This window comes from Vicugna pacos, chromosome 18 (genome assembly GCF_048564905.1).
Source record: "Vicugna pacos chromosome 18, VicPac4, whole genome shotgun sequence".
Lineage (NCBI taxonomy): Eukaryota > Metazoa > Chordata > Mammalia > Artiodactyla > Camelidae > Vicugna > Vicugna pacos.
Genome location: NC_133004.1, coordinates 46,505,344 through 46,525,219, shown reverse-complemented (window position 1 = coordinate 46,525,219; position 19,876 = coordinate 46,505,344). Strand labels below are relative to the sequence as shown.

General features: G+C 61.9%; 1 long non-coding RNA gene across 1 annotated transcript; it reads right to left on the bottom strand.

Annotated features, from left to right (window-relative positions):
* Positions 1–2,253: 2,253 nt before the first annotated feature.
* Positions 2,254–11,365, bottom strand: LOC140686989 (uncharacterized). Its single transcript, XR_012061001.1, has 3 exons — positions 11,160–11,365; positions 3,672–3,824; positions 2,254–2,794 (listed from the first exon to the last, which is right to left on the bottom strand). It is a non-coding gene; the product is annotated as an uncharacterized lncRNA (long non-coding RNA).
* Between the last annotated feature and the right edge of the window lie 8,511 nt (positions 11,366–19,876).

Sequence of the window (19,876 nt, the reverse complement as noted above, 5' to 3'; positions counted from 1 at the left end):
CTAGTGCCAGTCCTGGGGGGGACCCTGATGCCCGGAGGCCGGCAGGACCAACCTGGCCCCCCCAGGGCCCCCAGCCTAGCCCTTGCTGCCCTGTCCCCACTGCTCCGACCCCACTTCTCCCCGGACGTGTGCCTCATGCCCACAGCCCATCTGGCCCCGGGTCCTCCACGCTGCTCACTCAGGGTGATCCAGGACCTCTGGCGCAGAAGGAAGGACCAGGCAGCCGCTGGCTGAGGCCTGTCTGCACACTGGGAGGCTCCACCCTGGATGCTCCAAACCTGGACGCTCCGGCCGCACCATTCAAAGAGCCCATTGTCCAGGGCTTGGCTGCCGAGATGTCATGATGGCAGTCAGGACCAGCCTTGGTGGGAACACTCCCCAACATGCCCGTCCTACTTCACCTCCAATAAATGTGACTGGTGCTACTCTGCTCCCAATTTCTGGAAGAGAAACTGAAGCCCAGAAGGGAGCAGAGAGCCTGGTCTCCCCGCCTGGCTGCGGAGGACCCACTGGGGTGGCCGTGGAGCCCTGCTGCCATCACCAGGGCGCCAGGAGGCCCGGTTCCCCGACGTTTCTGTGGCCCAGAGCTGGCCGGGCACCCGGGCGCCCACCGGCCCAGACAGGTGTGCGGCTGCCCCACCCACCTTCGGCCTGCCGCCCCATAAATCAGCCCGCTAATCTCTCACCGTCCGCCGGCCCCTCGTGGGGCGTGATGGATGGCTCCCAGCCTCGCCGGCTGCTGCGAAATCACTCAGCGGCCAGACAAGCCCTAAATCTGACGCGCGGAGTGTTGAAAGGAGGAATGTCTGTTTTCATAACCTACCTCAGTTACAATAAATATTTAAAATGCACATTAACATCCTCTCGCTGCACAATCGGCCTCTGTGGCCCCGGCCGCGCAGATTTAATTAGCTCCGGGCGTCCCCCGCCGGCCGCGCTCGCCCGTGGACGGAAGGCCCCTGTTTTCTTAAACTCCCGGCCACTGTAAAGACCGGCCTCACCGTGCCCGGGCCGACACAGAGCCTTTTGTCTGGCCTCACGTCCCTCCGCCGGCCCCCAGGGCTGGGCAGGGCCTGTCCCTGGGACTCCTGGCTGCCCGGCCTGTGGGCTGGCCCTGGCCGGGGCCCCCAGATGCTCCCCAGCCCAAGAGGGACCAGAAGCACAACCCAAAAATGAAGGCAGGGTTGCACCTCGGTCAGGAGTAGCGGCCCAGGGGCCATGCCCACCCCAGTGATGGCCCAGCACCAGGCCCACTCGCCTCCCTTCCGCCCTGGACCTCGGCTCCCGGGATGGCCGGACCCCTCTCCCATTTCAGGGGCGACTTGGAGTCTCACGTCCCCGAGGGCCCGGCACCAGGCCCTGCCAAGCCCCTTCTGGACCATCTCACCAGGTCATAAGGACCCTTGAAGTGAGGACAATATTGCCCATTTTAGAGATGAGGAAACTGAGGCTCAGGGTGAGAAGTGACTTTCTGAGTCACCTGGATTTGCAGGGAGGCCCAGCTCTCGGAACAGCCCTGCGCTGCCTGCTGGCCCCGCAGTCTCATCCACGCCCCCCTCACTCACCATTCATTCATTCACCCTCATGCTCCTTTCACACCAGCCCGCACTCCCCACCTCCTTCCCTCCTTGCTGTGTTTAGTACCTACAGGTCTGGCACGGCCCCAGGACAGGGAGCTCTTCAATGGGGCCCCAGCACCCTCTGTGGCAGCTCACGGAGGCATCTGGGCAGGGGGCAGGCCTGGAAGCAGGAAAGCTGGAGGACTTGGGCTGAGGGCCGGCGTGCTGGAGGCCCAGATGCCAGGACAAGATGTCCAGAACTGTCTCCTGCAGGCAGGACGGAGATGGAAAGGTGGGGGTGGAGGGGGGATGTCGAGGGGTCAGGGAGGCGTGGAGGAAAGCCAGGCGTTCCTCCTGGAGGAAGTGGCTGCAGTGAGTTCCTGCTCAATCAGCACTCTGTTCCCTGGCTCCTTGGGAGGCCATTCTATCACCCAGTCCTCACTTGGCCTCCAGGAAGGGACTGGTTGAGTTTTCCTAGCTGGGTATGCAGCCCCCTCAGGGCTGGTGTGCGGGGTGGGCACCCAGGAGAGGAGGTATGGATCCAAGTGACGGATGTTTGGAGACAGGAGAGGCTGGGGACCCCAGGCTGAGCATGAAATCAAGGCTGGGATCAGGGCTCCTGGCACTCTCAAGAAGGGGCGGGGGCCCACTCCCCTCAGCCTTACAGGGTTGGGAAAACAGAGGTGCAGGGAGGCCGGGCCCAGGATGCCTGCTGCTGCGTGGCTGTTGGGGGCTGAATCATATCCCCCAAAAGATACATCAGAACCCTAGTCCTGCTACCTGTGAATGAGGCCTTACTTGGAAAGAAGGTCTTTGCTGATGTAATGAGTTAAGATGGGGCCACACGGGGGTGGGGAGGGCCCGGGCCAAGGACTGGTGTCCTCGTAAGAAGGGGATTTGGACACAGACACACAGGAGGGGCCGGATGATGTCGGAGGCACAGGTTGGAGGGATGCGGCCATGACGAGGGCCACCCGGAACTGTCGGCCATGCCCAGAGGCTGGACGGGGCAGAAGGGCCCTCCCCTAGAGCCCTGAGGGAGGGCGCAGCCCTGCTCACACCCGGCTCTCGGACTTCCGGCCCCCAGAGCTGGGGGAGGAGACATTCCTGTTGATTTCACTCGCCCAGTGTGCAGGGCTTTGCTCTGGCTGGCCACCCAGGACACCGGTGTAGTCGGGTCCCTGGTGCTGGTCCCCGTCCTGCCTCTCCTCGCCTCCTGGAGACCCCTTCTCATCCTAGGGGAGGGGAGAGTTCCAGAAAATTCTGTTGCAGCCATCCTTGGGAAGCACACCCAGTCTCATGAAGCATCAGCCGACATTTAAGGCCCACAGGGTGAGGCCTGACCCCTGACTTTTGCCCTGCCGGTGTGCCAGCGTCCCTCACTGCCCTGGCCGCCCCACCCTCCCTCCTGCCACAGGGACTTTGCACATGCGTCTACCACTGTCTCTTGGTTCACACCCACTCTCCTTCCTTCGGGGCTCTGCCCAAGGTCACCACCTCAGGGAAGCCCTCCCTGACCTCTCTGCCCTACCCCATCCCTTTCATCAGCCTTTCTCCAGGCTTCCAGGCTCCTCCTTCAGAGCACAGGCCCATCTGTGGCTCTGCATGATGTCCAAGTTCATTATTCAGCAGAAGTCTCCACCCCCCTCCCCCACCCCAGACCACAGGCTCCGGTCCTAAGCGTGGATCCCCGCATTCAGGAGGCGCTCAGTAAACACTTGTTAAGTGAAGGAGAGCAGAGCACTGTGCCAGCCAGGGCCCACCAGCGACAGTGCAGGTTACCTTGCGTCTAACGCAGGCAGACGGATGCCAGCCAGATGGACGGGCAGGTGGACAGGTATCGCAAGGAATCGGCTGATGTGAGGCCGGGCTGGCAGGCAAGCCTGCAGTCTGCAGGCAGGCCTCCAGGAGGGCAGCCGGAACTCCCCGGCACAAAACCTCTCTTCTGCTCTAAAGCTTTTAACTGATGAGACCTGGCCCACCAGGGGTCTAGAATAATCTCTTGGCCTGAAAGGCAGCTGCCCGTCCGCGCCAGCCACATCTACCAAATGCCTCCCGGCAGCGCCTGGAAAGCCTCTGCGATGGGCCATCACGGCACGTAGCAGGCCTCACCCTCTTCCTCCTGGGTGTCTCCCGCTGGGATGGATGCCCACGTGAGCCTCCCTGGGGTCTTCCTGGGGGGCAGTTTCCTCTTGAGGGGGCAGTGCTCAGCCTTGGAGTGTCTGGGGTCCAGCTACGACGGTCCATCCAGCAAGAGAGACGGGCCTGTGGACAAATGAATGAGAAGCTCCCTGAGGAGCGCTGTAGAGGGTCCCACAGAGCAGAGGGCCAGGTCTGCTGGCGGCCGACACGACTGTGGGTGTGCGTACATGTGTGAGTGGGGGCCTGTGCGTGTGGGCATACGTGTGTTCAGCTTCAAGCAGAACAGCCTGGAAGCAGGGCAGAAGCTGCCTGCCTCATCCGACCTGGCCCCAGGAGACACAGACATCACTCCTGCATCCCCGGGGGCTCGGAGCCGTCACAAGCCAGCTCGGGTCAAGGGGAGGGGATTCAGACACCCTCCCTGAGGAACAGCAGAGCAGTGAGGGCCACTCTCATAACCACCAGAGCTGACGTGGCTGGGCAGATTTGCCAGAAAAGTCCCTCTGGCTGGGAGCCGGGAGTGGAGGCCAGAGGCGGGAGGCCTGTTAGCATTGCTCCTCTGAGCAGATCAGAGCAGGTTTTGCAGGGGAGCAAACAGCAGGCCAGGGAAGGGAGAGGCGCCCTGGGCCAGGGGGCAGGGCTGAGGGCCAGACCAGGAGGCCCCGGCCAGCACGCTGAGGTCCCCGGGCCAGGGCAGGCCAGAGGGCTTCCCGAGCCGGGGGCGCCGGACAGAGACCGGGAAGGCTGGCGCTGCCCCCGGGGGTCCAGACAGACCCGTGGACAGGCCTGGACTCCTATCCCGCGGGGGCCGAGGTCCCCGCTGCGTGCGCGGCCCGGGGCCCTGACAGCCGGCTTCCCGCAGGCGCCCGAGCCAGGCTCCCACCCGCTTGTGCCTGTTTATGAAGCGAAGGGTAAGTGTTTAATTAGTCGCCTAATTGCCTGGGTAATTGGGAGACGCACTCAGCTCTCCAAGTAATCAGTCGGAACAGGCCTCGAAAATATCTGGCCCAATATTCATTAGTGTGGCTCAGTCGTTAAACAGTTCCCGTGTCTGGTTCATGACGCTGCCCCGCCAACAGCTGCGCGCCCTGCAGCCCCCGCCAGCCCGGCCGGGCAGGCCGCCCGCAAGCACTGCCCGCGGCAGCGCTCCGGGGCGGGGGGTGCCGGGCCCTCCTCCTGCCCTCCCTCCACCCCCCCGGGGGCCCGGCAGCAGGGTTGCAGGGGCTGGGAGGGGTGCGAAGGGCTCGCTGCCCGGGGCTCAGTGGCGGTGGCAGTGGGCGTAGGAGGTGGCCTACCCTCAGAAACGGGCTATGGCCCATCGGTGGTACTGCCCCGTGCACAGCCCTTTATAGTTTGCAAAGCAGGTGCACCTCCACAGGTCTGACTCTGTGCAGCCCGGCAAGGTGAGGATCACAGACGCGCCCACTGTACAGACAGGGAAGCTGAGGCCAGGAGGAGCAGGCCGGCTAGGGCGGAGCCAGGCCTCCCCCGATCAGCAGGCCTCTGGTCAGTAGGCCCAGCCTGAGCAGCACAGCCACCAGCCCCCTGTCCCCAGAGCCCCGCTGCCCACCTGGAGATTTGGTCATCAGTGGAGGAAGCTTCTGGCAGCAGAGGAAGGTCAGTGGGGGCACCGGGTGCCCACGGAGGCAGGCAGCCTGCAGGCAGAGTCCTCTGATGTCTGCTGCTGCGAGTGAGCGGCCACCTGCTTCCCCAGTGCTGGTCACTCACACATCACACCCTCTGCAAGCGGCCCCTCCCCCCTGGCTCTGTGCTCTGCGGGGGCAGGCACATCGGTGAACAGACGGGACCCAGCTCCTGCCCCACCAACGTCCTTGGGGCACGCAGAGGGAGGGCAACGTGCTAGGAGGGTCTTTCCCGGGAAAGTGGAACCTGGACGGGGGAGGGTTCCCCAAGCTTAAGCCAGGACCAGGAGAGGGCAGAGGGAGGGAAAAGCATCTCTGGTGGGTGGAACAGCATGTGCAAATTCCCTGAGGATGATGGATTGACACCCTTGGGGATGATGTTGGGCGGGGGGTCAGGGTCTTGTTCTAGGAGTCGTGGGAGCCTTTCAGGAGGATTAAGGGGGCATTGAATGATGTTGTCTGGTTGGCATTTTAAAAAGACCCTCTCTAAGGAGGATAGGCAGGGTGCCGAGGGGAGGCCGGGAGACCCGTGCGGGGTCCAGGCAAGCAGCAGGGTGGAGGGAGCGCTGTGGACTCGGGCCCAGGCTCCGCCCTTCTCTGCCCTCTCTGGGCCCAGGAGGGGAGCAGGCTTCACCCCCAGCTCACTCTCTGGTTTGGGGTGGGAGATGACAGAGGTGAAGCACGTGTGACCCCGGCTCGGCTGGCCTCCTCTGAAGACCACGGCGCCCCTCCCGCTGTCCCCGGCCCTGGGCCCAGCCCTCCCGCTGCTCCCGGCCACTGAGCAGGACTCCTGAGTGCTTCCTCCCCTCAGTCCGGCCACACCTCCCAGAACAACTTCCTCGTTACACCTCTCTCCCGGGGTGGCACCAGCCCTCAGTGGCGCGCGTCAGTCAGCAGACTTGCCCGCATCCCACCGTGGCTGTGGTCGTGGGGATTCGGGTTCACACACTGAAAGCCCCTTGCCCTGTGGGGACAAGTACATTACCCTGTGGACGGCACACAGAAAGAGCCGGACAGGAATCGGGAAGCCAGGCTCGGATCCCAGCCTCCCTGTGTGGCCCTGGGCAGGCCACTCGCCCTCTCTGAGCCTCACTGCTCACCTGAGACAGGGAGGTGGGATTGCCGTGGGAACAGAGCTGAGGCCCTGGGTGACGGGAAGCAGTCCATGTGAGGCGGGGTGGAGCTGTGAATAGCCTCTGTTGGCGGCACCCCCAGCTGCTGCCTGGGGTCCTCACAGAAGGCCCCCATGCCCACCAACAGCCGCTCCGCAGCCCTGCTCCTCCAGCCTCCGGCCACCGCCACTCCTCTCTGTGGGTTTGCCTCTTCCGGGCACTTTGAAGGAAGGGAATCCTACGCCAGGTGTCCTTTTGCGTCTGCTCACGTCACTCAGCAGGGTGTCCTCAACGTGTCTGTGGACACCACGGTGGCCCACGCTGTGGCAGGTGTCAGAACTTCATCCTTTTTGCAGCTGAACCATGTTCCACTGCGCAGCCACCGACCGTCTTTGGAGGCCAGTGTGATCATGCTCATTTTGCAGATGTAAACGCTGAGCACCAGAAAGGCTTGTCTTGTCTTCTGAGCTTGCGACGGCAGGCTGCGAGGCCTCGGAAAGGCGTGGCTGCCGTCTCCAGTGCGCCTCAGCCCTCCTGCCGGCCCGCGTTTGTCTGTTACTGTTTTCCTTCTGCTGGAAGCGCCTCCTTTAGCATTTCTTGTAGTTCAGATCTGCGGGTGGTGGAATCTTTCGGCTGTTGTCCGTCTGGAAACGCCTCTGTTTCACCCTCAGTTCTGAAAGGTATTTTTGCTGGGTATGGAATTCTCAACTGAGGGGTTTTTCAGTGCTTTAGAGACCCTGCCCCACTCTCCCGGCTGGTTTACTTCCACGACAAGCCTGCTGCCATTCTGTTCCTCTGAACGTGTGTCCTTTTTCCGTGGCTGCTGTTCAGGCTTTCCTCTTTACCGTGGCTTTTAAGCATCGGACTGATGCGCCTCGGGAGTTTGGCTCATGTTTCTTAAACTTGGAGTATTTTGGGTTTTTATCTGTGAGTTTACAGTTTTCATCAAATTTGGTAAATTTTCAGCCAAAGTTCTTCAAATATTTTTGCTTCCCCATTTTTCCTTCAGAAACTCCGACTACATGTACGTTGGGCCACTGGAAAGTGTCTCACAGACAACCGGTGACTTTTTCATTTTAAAATTCTTGGCTCCATTTTCATTCTCTGTAACTTCTCTTACTGTGCCTTCAAGTTCCCTGATCTTTTCTTCTACCGTGTCTAATTTGCTGTTGATCCCATCAAGTGTACTTTTCATCTGAGACACAGCCATTTTCAACTCTGAAGTTTCAATTTGCTCTTTTTTCCCCACATCTTCCATGTCTCTACTTAGCCTTTCAAACAGGTAGAGTAGTTATAATAACCGATTGAATGTTTTGTCCATTCACCCTAATGCCTGTTCTAACATCTGTGCCAGTTCTGGGTCAGTTTTAGTTAACGGAGTACACTCCTCGTTGTGGGCCGTGTGTTTCTGCTTTTTTAATGCCTGATCATCTTCGGTCAGACGCCAGACGTTGTGACTTTCACCTCGCTGCTTGCTGGATGTTTTTGTATTCCTGCAAATGTATATGAGCTCTGGTTTGGGAATGCAGTTCAGTTACTGGAAAGCTGACCCCTTCTGGCTTTGCTGTTATTGTTGACTTTGTGCACCTGGAGTAGCTCTGAGCTGTGTGCTAACTGTTCCCCACGACGAAGCAAGACCTGTCTGAAAATTCTTCCCAAGTCCCTGTGAAGGATGAGTCTGCTGGCAGGAAGGGCATGCTCCCAGTGCTGTCCGAGTACCGGGCACTGTCCTCTTCCCCTTTTGGGTGGTTCCTTCCCAGGCCTTAGATAGTTTCCCCACCTGCACGCAGGAACGGGCTCAGAGTTCTGACTCTCGCCCCCTTTGGGTGCACTGTCCTCCCAGTTCCACCTTGGTCTCCCCAGACTCTTGGCTCTGCCTCAGGGAGTTTGCCAGGCCACGTCTGGCTTCTTTCTTTCTGCCTCATGGTGTAGAAATTCTCCCAATGGCAGGACTCACCTCATTTCTCCCCTATCTTTCTGGAATCTCTGTCCTTCACTGCCTGATGTCCAGGGTCTTGAAAATCAGTCTTTCTTATATTTTGCATGTGTGTGTGTTTTTTTTTAAAAGATGAACCTAATCCTATTACTTGATCTTGGATGGAAGTGGAAATCCCCAGACTATTCCCATTTCAGGAAAGTCAGAACCCAGATGTGGACCCACTGGCTGACATCTGAGCCCTGGATCAAGCCAGGCCTGAAGTGATCTATCCCAGACATTTCAGCTCTAGGAGGCAACCAATTCCCTCTTCTAAGCTGGTCAAGCTGGGCTGTCTGCCCCTTGCTACTGCCAGTTTCCTCTTCGACCACGGCTGCCCAAGGCGGCTTCCCAGAGGTGAGACAGTGGGAGTGAGTGCAAGGCTAGGCCAGGCTGGGCAGGTGCAGGGGCACGAGGTGAGTGCCGTGCTTTTGAAAACCCACCCTGGCCAGGTGAGATGGGTGGATGGGTCTGATGTTTCCTACTCCCAGTCCTCTAATGGTTTCTCAAAACGTTTAGAAGAAAGCCCGGAGTCCTCAGGGTGAAGTGACAAGGCCCGGCCTCTCTTGTCCCGTCTCCTGCCCATCCTGCAGGCTACCCGCCCACTCCCACCCCAGGGCCTTTGCACCTACTGCACCAGCTGCCTGGGCCACGCCCTTGGGTATCTGTGTGGCTCCACAGTGAGCCTTGGGGTGCCCTAGACCCCCACACAGGGCTGGGCACACAGTGAGGTAGCACCTTCCCCTCCTGAGGACCTTACACCAAGGAGGGAACAAAAGAGAGGAAGCAGTGGCCCCTCAGAGGCTTCCGTGACCCCAGAGCGTCCTAGAACAGGCCCTACTGCCAGCCCGCCTCCCTGGGGCAGGGCTGGGGAGGCATGGTCCCAGACCTCCACACTGCCCTCCCCTGCCCAATATCCCTTCCAACAGAGAGGATGGGTAGGGGGAGCGAGGAAGGAAAAATAATTACTTCTCAGCCTCTAACCTTTCCGGCAAGCGACTCGGTAATAAATAATCCCCACGTCCCTCCAGTGCGATCCGTCAGCAGGAGCTCCCAATTACTTTAGACTCACTCTGAAACCGCTTCCAGTCCCACTTTCAAATAAATAAAAAATTAACATGAGACCGGAGCAGAGACCCAGATGCAGGGGTCCCAGCCCCCTCCCCAAGTTGTGCCTGAGCCGGGGTGGGTGGTGTCCCTGGGGAGCACCAGGCCCCAGAGCAAGGCTTGAAGCCGGAGGTCAGGGGAGGAGCTGGCCACCTGCCACATCTCCCGCAGGACCCCCTGTCACATCCAGGGTCCGGACAGGGGAGCTGCCGCCCTGCAGGCCAGTGCCCGGGCCCGCCTGCGGTCCTGGGGCATTTGGTCTTGGGCCCAGTCCCCAGGCCCAGCACCGGGCAGACAAGCTGACCACAGCCTCCTTCCTCCCCAGCCCACTCGACCGAGCCTCCCATCCAGGCCTCAGTTGTTTCCTCCATAAGGAAGCCTGGGGGGTGATGAGGTGACCCCTAAACGCCCTTGAAGCGCTGACATTGAGCCCCCGCCCATAAGAGGCCCTGATTTTCTCTCTGCGCTGGCCTGGGGACCCCGCTGCACCTCCGAGCACCAACCCCCGCAGCATCAGAGCCTCTTCAGGGGAGTCTCAGAGGCAGCCTGGCCCCTCCCAGACCCGGATTGCCCAGGCTGTGACGGTTGGCGGCAGGGGCCTTCTCTGATAGTAACCAGATGGTGGTCGGAGAGGCAGAGACCAGGCTCCACCCCCGCCGGCCCCAACCAGGTCTGCTCTGCGCATCACAGCCCCCCTCCCCATCCCCCATTGTCTCGCAGCTCCTTGGCTGAAGGAGGGGAGGAAGCCCCTGCCAAGGCCCTGCCTGCTGGCACACGGCTGACAGTGGTGGGGGGGATGGGGGGGTGGCGCCCCCCCCCCAGTCCCGGGCCTCCTGAAGCTGTATGCCGATTGCCCACGTGGGGCAGGGCTCTCCTCCTGGGTGTCGGGAAGGTGAGGGCCGTTGGGGTGCCCAGCAGGGCCAGGGAGCAGTGGCCAGGCAGGTGTGGAGGCAGCTGGGGGCGCATGGGCCCCTTGGCCAGGCCCTCCTTGGGAGAATTAATTAAACATAGCTCTCTCTGCTGCCACCAGGCGATTTCTGCTGACCTCACCAGGCCGATTAATATTTAATTAGCCTTTCAGAGGAAGGGAAAGCCCTTATTAACCTGCTACGTCAATCTGTCAGCGCCCGGGCTGAGGCTTGGACGGACAGCGTTCCCAGGAAGGCGAGAAAATGACCTGGGCGCGCCAGCTCCTGGGCCTCCTGGACCCCACCCCGCCTCCTCCACGAGACCGGCTGAGACCAGTCCTTGGCCCAGGAATGACTGCCCCAACCCTGGGCTGCACGGAGATCTGAGGGCTGAGCTTGTGCTGCCCTGGCCCAGCCTGTCAGCCTGAGTCGGGTGGGCAGGGGCAGAGGACGGAGGGGGCCCTTTACCGGGCCAGGCCATCCTCTGAGCACCGTTCACGGGTCTGCTTGCAGGTCAGGGTCCCTGCTGCTCTGGGCCCAGTGCCTGCTGCCGACTTGTGGGGGAAGGAGTGTGCGGCCCCAGGATTTGAGGGGTGGCTCCACACTGAGGCCCCAAGAGCTGCGGGGACTAGGCCAGGCAGGGCCCTGCTACAATGGGAGGTGCTTCCAAACCAAGACCAGCACCCAGCAGCCGCCGCTCGGCACCAGCTTACCATCACCCGCTGGGTCCGCCAGTGTTTCACAGGAAGCCAGAAAAGTGAGCTTCGCATGAGCTCACCTTGACGTTCGAGTCCAGGATAACAGATGCCATCCGCCAAACACCTGGGCGAGAGTGGTAGCCCACAGGCGGAGTGAGGGACCCACGCCGGCACCTGCAGCCCCAGCACAGAACAGGTCCTCAGCAAATTCCAGAGGATGGACCAGAGGAAGGGTGGGAGGTGAAGCGGGAGCTGGCAGACAGGAGGACAGCCCAGGCCAGCCCTGCTGCGCAGGCCTCCTTGCCTGGCCACGCCCACCTTGGCTGCCAAATCCTGGCCCGCCCCCACCCCCACCAGGTCTGCGGACCTGCCCAGACGCCCCTAGACCCCTGCGCATGCTGAATCTGCGCCAAAAGGCAGGCAGACACAGGACTCTGCCTCTGGGCACGCTCTGGGGAGGCCAGCAGGACCTGTAGGGGTGAAGGAGGAACCCCAAGACCCCTGGAGGGTGTCCCCAGGGAGATATCACCCAGATGGGGGTGCTGATCAGGGCAGAGTGGGGACACCTGGGATGGGCTGGCATGGGGGCTGCCCGGTGCCCCTCTCGGCCAGCCGACCTCCCAGACCTCTCCTGAGCCCAGAGCCAGGCACGCGGGCGACTCTGCCAGGACCTCTCTCCCCCGTGTTAGCAGGCAGTGATGAAATTTTTAAATAAGGCAAAAAATATTAAAACTCCCCCGAGTTTTATTAACTAGCTAGGTAATTACAAACTGGCCTAATTAAAACCCACCCGCGGAAAGCACTGGTGGGCGGCCCGGCGGGAAGGGAAGGAGGGGGAGCTTCCTTGCTCTGAGACTCGGTTTCCCCAGGCGGAACACAGGGATGATACTAACTGCTGACCCAGAAGGCTGCCGGGAAGGTGAAACGCAGAGTGTTCAAATGCTCAGAGAGGCCAAGGGCCCCGCCCAAGCTGCACAGCACTGACTGGTGGGGCTGAACTTGACCCCTGGGAAGACAAGGGCTTCTCTTCCGTGCCCGACCCACGCAGGGGTGGATGCAGAGGGTCCTGGGGACCCTCACTGAGAAAGCATGATCATGATCGGTCAGCATGGGGTCCGGGGGCCTGTGGAACTTCCAACCCGGACACGTCTTCCCTCTGAGAAGTAGCGGTGGAGTCAGGCCTTATGGGACGAGATGGGCTTGCTCACTGCAGAAGAGGGGTCCTGGAGCGGACACGCCTGGCGGAGGGCACGGCAGAGGCCAGGGCCAGGAGGTGCGGAGGCCTGGAGGTTCTGAGAGGCTGCAGCTTGTGGGGCAGGGCTGCGAAGAGGTGGAGGGGCCACAGGGGTCATGGTCTGTCCAGCTCCCTCCCCGACCGGGGCAGCTGTGAGCACGGGCTGGAGGGTGGGCGGCAGGGTCTGGGTGGGGGTGGGCACGAGCTCACCGGTCGTGGGACTTGGAGGGATGAGACGGAGACCCCAGACGGGCCTGACACCCAGTGGGGAAACCATGGCCGGGGAGGCAGGGGGTGTTCGGGGAGGAGCCCAAGGGGAAAGAGACAGAGACAGAGACCCACCCAGGCTTGGGAGCGGGAAGGTGCCCCTTGCAGAGACGTAACCAGTCGCCTCCACTTGTCACCCAGAGGGGGTCCAGGCCTCTGGTGGTCCCCAGACGCCCACTCCGTCACCCCCGCAGGAATTCACAATGGGTCTTCCCCCTTACCCTGACTCCAGCCCTGATAGCTCAGGGTGTCCCCACGCCAGCCCCCTAGACCCATCTGTCCACCAAAAGGGAGAGCTCCGCGTGGCAGCAGGGACTGCAGGGAGCCTGCGGGGTCACCCAGGGCTTGGCCACTGGCCAGCTGTGTGGCCTTGGCGAGTCATCTGACCCCAGACTCAGTTTCTCCATCTGTCAAGTGGGGTGAGGATCCCCACCTCCTAGGCTACTGAGTATGTTAAGCACCCAGCACACAGTAGGTACCCTCCCCAGGGACCTGCCTGCCACCCCCCAGCCCATCCCCTCGAGACTGGGAGTCCTGGGTTCCCCGCAGTCTGTTCTGGCTGCCGTCCCCACAGCTCATAAACCCCTGAGCTTTGATCTGTCCTCATTCCGTCTCGGCCGGCCAGAAGAGATGGGGGCTCTTCCCAGCCCGTCCCCCTCACCCCACTGCCTCCATTAACCTCTGCACTCCTGCCGGAAGGAGCAGCTCCAGCCCTGGCCCGTTCCCATGGCGGAGGCACCTCGAGGGTGGGCTTCGAGGGGGGTCCGAGGGCCAGCCTGGGAGAAGGTCCTGCGAGGAAGAGCCCAGGGCCCGGGGTTATGCTGGGCGCCAGGAGACACAGGCTGGCAGTCGTGGACACTGGCAGCCTCAACCCAGACCCGCAGTCTCCCAGAAAGAGCCCGGGGCAGTGTGTGGGGGAGGCAGGAGAAATCACAGGGAGGGCCCGGAGACTTCTCGGCTAAAGGTCCCTGGCTGCCGGGAGGGGAGGGGAGCAGAGGGGACATCTTCCTGTCACAGCAGTGTCACCATGGGGTCTCTGTCTCAGCTCACGTGGGGCCCGGCCCCTGCTCCCTCCCCCGCAGACCTCAGGAGGACCCCGGTCCTGCTGGCTCTGCCTCTGTGCTGTGTGACTTTGGGCAAGGCCCTGCCCTCTCTGGGCTCCTACCCCGTCCAGGCCTCCTGTGGCCCCTGTGCTGTGAACTCCGTGGAAACTGCACCACGACCCGTCTTACCCACCTTCTCACTGAGTGCTCCGGGGGCTCCCTGTGCCCGGCACGCACTGCCCAGAGACGGCACGGAGAGGAGGAGGCCCCCACCACATCCTCACGCCCCCGACGTCGGCTCCATCTGCAATCGACACATTTCCCTCCCCGACAGGATGCATGTTCTCCCTGTCGGGTTTACAAATAACTTCAAATTTTACTGTTTTCTTTCCCTAATGAATTCCCTGAACCGTGTTACAAGCTCCCCGGTAATGAATGTGGGGCGGTGGGGGCGGTGGGCCCGGTGGGCCGCGGTCCTCCACGGGCTCCCAGTGAGGCGCGGCTGAATTAGCCTCACAGCGCAGAGCACATGGTCCTGACGCAGCCCGCTCGCCGCAATGGTGGGAATCCATTGTATTGACAACATCCATTTGTGTGATTCCTGATTCGGATTTTGTGCTGAACTGTGTTTGAAAGGCTCTGCTGCCCCTGGTTACCTCTTTAATTGTGCTTAAAAATCCAGATTAATTCAGAGGTGAAGTTGACCGCGCTGGGTAGGGGCCTTGCTGGGCCCGAGCCGTCGATGGCTCCCGGGTCCCTGGAGTGGTCGCTTTCACAGGGAGCTCCCCAGTGATGCCTCCAACACACTCACAAGCCCCCTGGGAGCTGCCAGAAACCCTCTGGGTGCAGACGGGGTGGCCGGGAGCCTGGCGGGCAGGAAAGGGGGAAGGCAGCTCCTGGACATAGAGCGGGGTCCACCTATGGCTGCCTCGGTGGGCGCGCGTTCGGTGACTCCCACTTGAGAGGCAAGAAAGTTAAGGCAGAGACCCAGTTGCCCAGGGCCCTCAATCGGCGAGCGGGTGGGTCCGGGCGGAGCCCCCCTGAAGGAGGCTGGGAGGCTTTGCGCGGGCCCCAGCTCCTCCCGCCATTCACGAACCTGAGGGGTTCAAGGGTCCCCTGGTCCCACTCCCCAAAGTTACTGGTGGAGAAACGGACAGAGCAGCTGAGGGCTGCGGGTCACATGGAGGGGTGGTGACATCCGCCCAAGGTCAGCCTCTGGTTCCGCCATCCTGTCGATTCTGGGCTGTTCTCCCACTGCGGGGGGCAGTCGCTGGAGAGGGGGAGCCGGCCAGACAGGCATCCCAGGCGGGAGCGAGGACCTGGGGTCCAGCTGAGCCAGGTCCAGATCCTGGCTCCTCCCCAACTTGCTTGGACAGTCCTTTCCCTCTTGAGCCTCAGTTTCCCCATCTGGACAGGGGAGTCCGGACACTGAGCTGGCAGGGCTTCTGTGCAGTTGAAGGTGATGCTCGGTGGTCTGTGTCTGCATGGGGCCAGCATGCAGTGGGTGCTCAGCAGAGCTGGCTGAGGTCGAGGGCATGGCCGTCAGGGAGAGGTCACATTTCCCTGTGCTCCGCCCCTCAGGTCCCAGGAGGCTGGGGGCGGTGAGGCACTCATACCCCACCTCTCACCAGGGGCGTCCATCCTTCCAGCACATCACACGCAGAATTTCCGGGAGGTGGGAGCACCCCCAGAGCACTGCCCCACGCCCTCAGGCAAATCTGAACCGGACCCCTGTGTCAGGCGGGGGTGGGGTGCGAGAGCGCCAGCTGCTTCCAACCACGCCCGAGACCTGTCCAGGCCGCCTGCTCTGGAACCCAACCCCACCCACAGGAGGCCCTGCCCTTTGCCCCCTCTGAGCCCGGTGTCTGAGCCCATCAGACCGGGATGGCCAAGCCCGAAATCAGCTAAAGGTGGGGCAGAGGGGAGCTCCGCTCCCCCAGGGGTGCACAGTGGAGGAAATACACCTGATCATGGTGACCCCCCAGCAGGGAGCAGCAGGCAAGGTGATGGGCCTTCTTGGGTGGGCCATGCACTGCAGAGCGCTCTCAGGAGGGGCTGTGGGGGCGGGGGGAGCGGGATGACATGGGCCACAAGCTCAGCAGAGAAGTGGTCCAGCTGAGGCTGCCTCCAGGGCTTGCGGAGGGAGGGGATCGGCCCCCAGAGGTGATCTCACCTGGGGGCCTGGGGTTGGGGCGCCCGCGTCACCCGGCCACGACACAGGCTGACCTGGGGAGAGGGGTGCAAGTGTCCAAGTGTCTGCCCTTGGCCAGTGGGGGGGCGCTTCTGGGAGGGGGCACCTGTGAGCCACCAGCAGCTGGGCGAGAGGAAAGCTGTCCTGGCAAAGGGGCCCCATGCCTCCCATCACACAGGGAGGAGGTGGAGCCCTGAAATCGGGTCTGGGGCTCAGCAAAGCCAACGGCACCTCGCCTTGCTCAGCAGATGGCACGCACAGACACTCCTGGGCACAGCGCTCAGCGGCTCTCCTGAGATGCAAGGGGGAAAGCAAGTGCCAGGCAGGTGAGCAGGGCAGGTGGGCAGGGTGGGGGCAGCGGGGAGCCAGGAGACCTGGGTGCACTGTCCCTCGCAGGCTGAGTAGCCTCGGGAGAATGCCTGCACCTCTCTGGGCCTTTGGTGGGATGAGATGATCCCGCCTGGCTCCGAGGACCAGAGGACCAGGGGAGGAGGGGAACCAGGGCAATGCACGATGTGCCTCACCAGTCATGTCTCACCAGTCGCAGAACTGTGCAGCCTTCACCACGGTCAGTTTCAGAGCATCTTCATCACCCCAGTAGCAGCCCTTTTTTCATTAACTTGTCCCTAAGTATTTGATTCTGTTTTTGCACACACATTTGGAAGACCTCTAGTGTTGGTTTCTGCAAGGGGTTAAAAAAATCTCATGTGGTGGAGGAGGCTGGAAAGAAGTGGGATTTGGGTGGAGGGAGACCCCTCTATCTCTGCATAACGTTTACCCCCAAATCCAGCAGCTTGGAAGAGGCTCGGCAGAGAGGAAGTCTGCCTGTGGCTTCTCGTCCTGTCTCCAGATACCCGGACCCGGCTCCCCGGGCAGGGCCCAGGCTCCACTCTGTCCCCTAATGGAGAGCAGGCCCTTCCCCAGGGCAAGCACGCTTTCACGTCCTGGAGGGACGGAGACCTCGGCAGGCTCCCAGAGGAACCCCAAGTTTGCCCCTGACCCACAGTTCCCTCCTCCATTTACAACTGAGCTTCTGGGCAGGGTTCTGACAGCCACTGGTAATTAAATGCGGGGCTCAGGGCCTCCTACCACTCCCAGCCACGGCTGCAGGGCCAGGCCTTCACCTTCCCAGGGCCGAGATGCCTCTGCCAGGAAGTCCCCCGCACACCAGCCGAGTTATTTACTTTCCTTAATAACCTTTCACGAGGGCCTCACCGCGGCCTTCAGCAGAGCAGAGGAGCCGGCTCTGAGGTCGTCCTTTGGATGTGATTTTATTAACTTAAAGTTGGGCCCCCGGCAGGTTAAGCAGCAGCCCTCCCCCAACAACCCCGGGCTGCACCGGCTGGACGCCTGGCCCTCCTGCTCTAGTTGTGGTGTGGCTCGGCCCGGTTTAATTAAATCCTCCCTCCGCCCGGCCAAGGGCGGCCTGCACGGGCGGGAGACCCACAGCGCCTTCTAACACACGGCTGCCACCTGCCTCCTCTCCCCCACGCTCCTGCCCACCTGCCTCTGAACAGCAGGCCTGGGTTTTTTAAATTAATCAATTGTCTATTTAATCAATCAAAATCCATCCATTTTATTTAATCCCATAATGAATCAATCGTATCAAGGTATAATTTACATGTGATAGAATGTGCCTGCTTTCAGCGCACGGTTCGATGTGTTCTGACAGCTCTACACTGGTGAAAAACACCCCCACAGTCAAGGTGGCGCTGCCCTCACCAGGCAGCATGGTGGCCACGGCCACGGGGGCCGCTGAGCCCTTGAGAGGTGGCTGGTCCCGGCGAGGTGCGCTGTGCTTGTGAAACACACACTGGGTCCCCAGGACTTAGTCCGGAAAAGAAATCCCACCAAGTAGCTCACTGGTGACTTCCTCAGTGGTTTCCTGTTGAACGGTGACTTTCTGAAGGTGAAGTAACACAACACATTATTGAAACTGACGTCACCTGTCACCTTTGCTTTTTGAGTGCACCCACGAGAAAGTTTAAAATTACACCAGTGGCTCGCGAGAGGTCCTGGGGCAGCACAGAGTCCCCATGCGCTGCAGGCCTCCCCCGTTGCTGCCGTCCAGTCCTGACTGTGCCCCTCGGAGCCCCAGATCCCCATCTGTGAAGTGGGGACATGGATGCTGCCGCCTGGGCTCATCGGGGGTGCCCCAAACATCAGAGGTGATACGTCTGCAGGGCTCCCAGCACGGGTGGGCCCCCCGCACCCTGGGAACCCAGCTGGGTCCCCTCCGTGGGTTCTTGGCACTGACCCTGCCGTCCAGCTCAACATCCTGGTAAGCTCCAGAAGGTTGGAGCTGCAGGCAGGGGGAACCCCCTGTTCTCATACTCCTCAGACTTTGGCTCGCGGGGGTTATTTGCAGGCAGGGCAAGAACAAGGCCCCCAGAACCTCTCCCACAGTGTCCGTCCAGCCTCTCCCCGGCACCTGCCTACCCACCTCAACCCCTGAGCCCAGCGGTCTCCCTGCCCGCTGGCCCGGCCGTGAGGATTCCGGCGTCAGGGAGCCCAGCCTTGCCAACACCCTCTTCCCTCGCTGTGGAGCCAGGCCCAGAGGGGCAACACCTCACCCCACTGTGGGGGCCCCACTATGCGCCAGGCCCCCACGTGGGCACTGGGGTGGGGCGTGGCACCAGACCGCCCCAGACAGACCCCGGTTTGCTAACAGCTTCTCCGAAGCAGAGCACCCTCCGGCGCAGAGGAAGTCAGAAGTGAGGCCCCGTCGGGGAGGGCCAGTGCTGACCACGGGTCGGGGCGTCTGAGCGTCAGTCCACCGCGACGGTGACGTTTTGTGGCCCACGGAGTAAGAAGTCCACCCGCCAATGCTGACGCAGAAGTAAACCCGGGAGGGAGAGCGCTTCCTTAGAGCACGACCCAAATGCATAAACAACACGGGATTCCGAGAAGTTACCTCCGGCGCCAGCTTAGAAACCAAGGTTCTAGTGAGAGTCGTGGTTGACGCCGAAGCGGCAGGTGACACGGGAAACAGTGTCTGCAAGGATCTGCCCACAGGCAGCCTCACCGGTGGCCGTTCCCGGCCGGCGCCTCCTGGCTCGCGGCTCGGGAAGGACGCGGCATCCCGGCGGCTCCTGCGCAGCTCACCCGGCCCGGGGGGGGAAGGCGCACGGACCCGGCGGGGGGCGTCCTGCCGCCGCGTGCCTGGCCTTCCGAAATGTCGATTTCACGAGAGAGAGGCCGAGGGGCACACGTGGAGGGTCCTGCGCGTGCGGACGGGGCTCGGGACGGGCGAGGCGGAGGTGCCGCGAGGCACGCGGGGTGGCCACCCGGGCGTGAGCGCGGCAGGAGGGCTGGAGCCTCGCCCCGCGGTGTGAGGGCGCCGGCACCGCGTGGGAGACACGCAGTCTCAGGCCCCGCTGAGCGCGAATCCGCATGTTCGTAATTTTCACCTTTGACGGCTTTGTCGAGGTGACGCCCATATTTGAAGGGTACGCGTAAGTCCTGACTAACGTGCACACCCGTGAAACCATCAGCACCGTCCAGCTAAGGAACGCATCCATCCCCCGCGCAGCTTCCGGCCGCCGCCCTGTAACCGCGCCCGTAACCCTAACCCCGCCTCCCGTAGCCCCGCCCCGTAGCCCTAACCCCGCCTCCCGGAACCCCGCCCCGTAACCCTAACCCCGCCTCCCGTAGCCCCGCCCCGTAGCCCCGCCCCGCCCTGCCGTGCGCGCTCCCCGAAGACCCCGTTGAGCGCTAACCTGTGTCGGTAGCTTAGTTTGCGTCGCCTACAATTTCACACAAACGGAATCGTGCAGTTTGTATGTGTTTGGGTCTGGCTTATTTCACCCGCGACAATAATTTGGGGGTCCCCCTATGTGACTGCAGCTATCAGCTGCTCACCCCTTTTCGGGGCTGAGCGGTATTCCCCCGAACGGATCCGCCGCGGCCTGTTTCCGCGCTCACCGGGGATGGACACCCGGGGTTCAGCTCTCACATCGCTGTTCCGAGCATCTGCGGACAGTCTTCGCCTGGACAG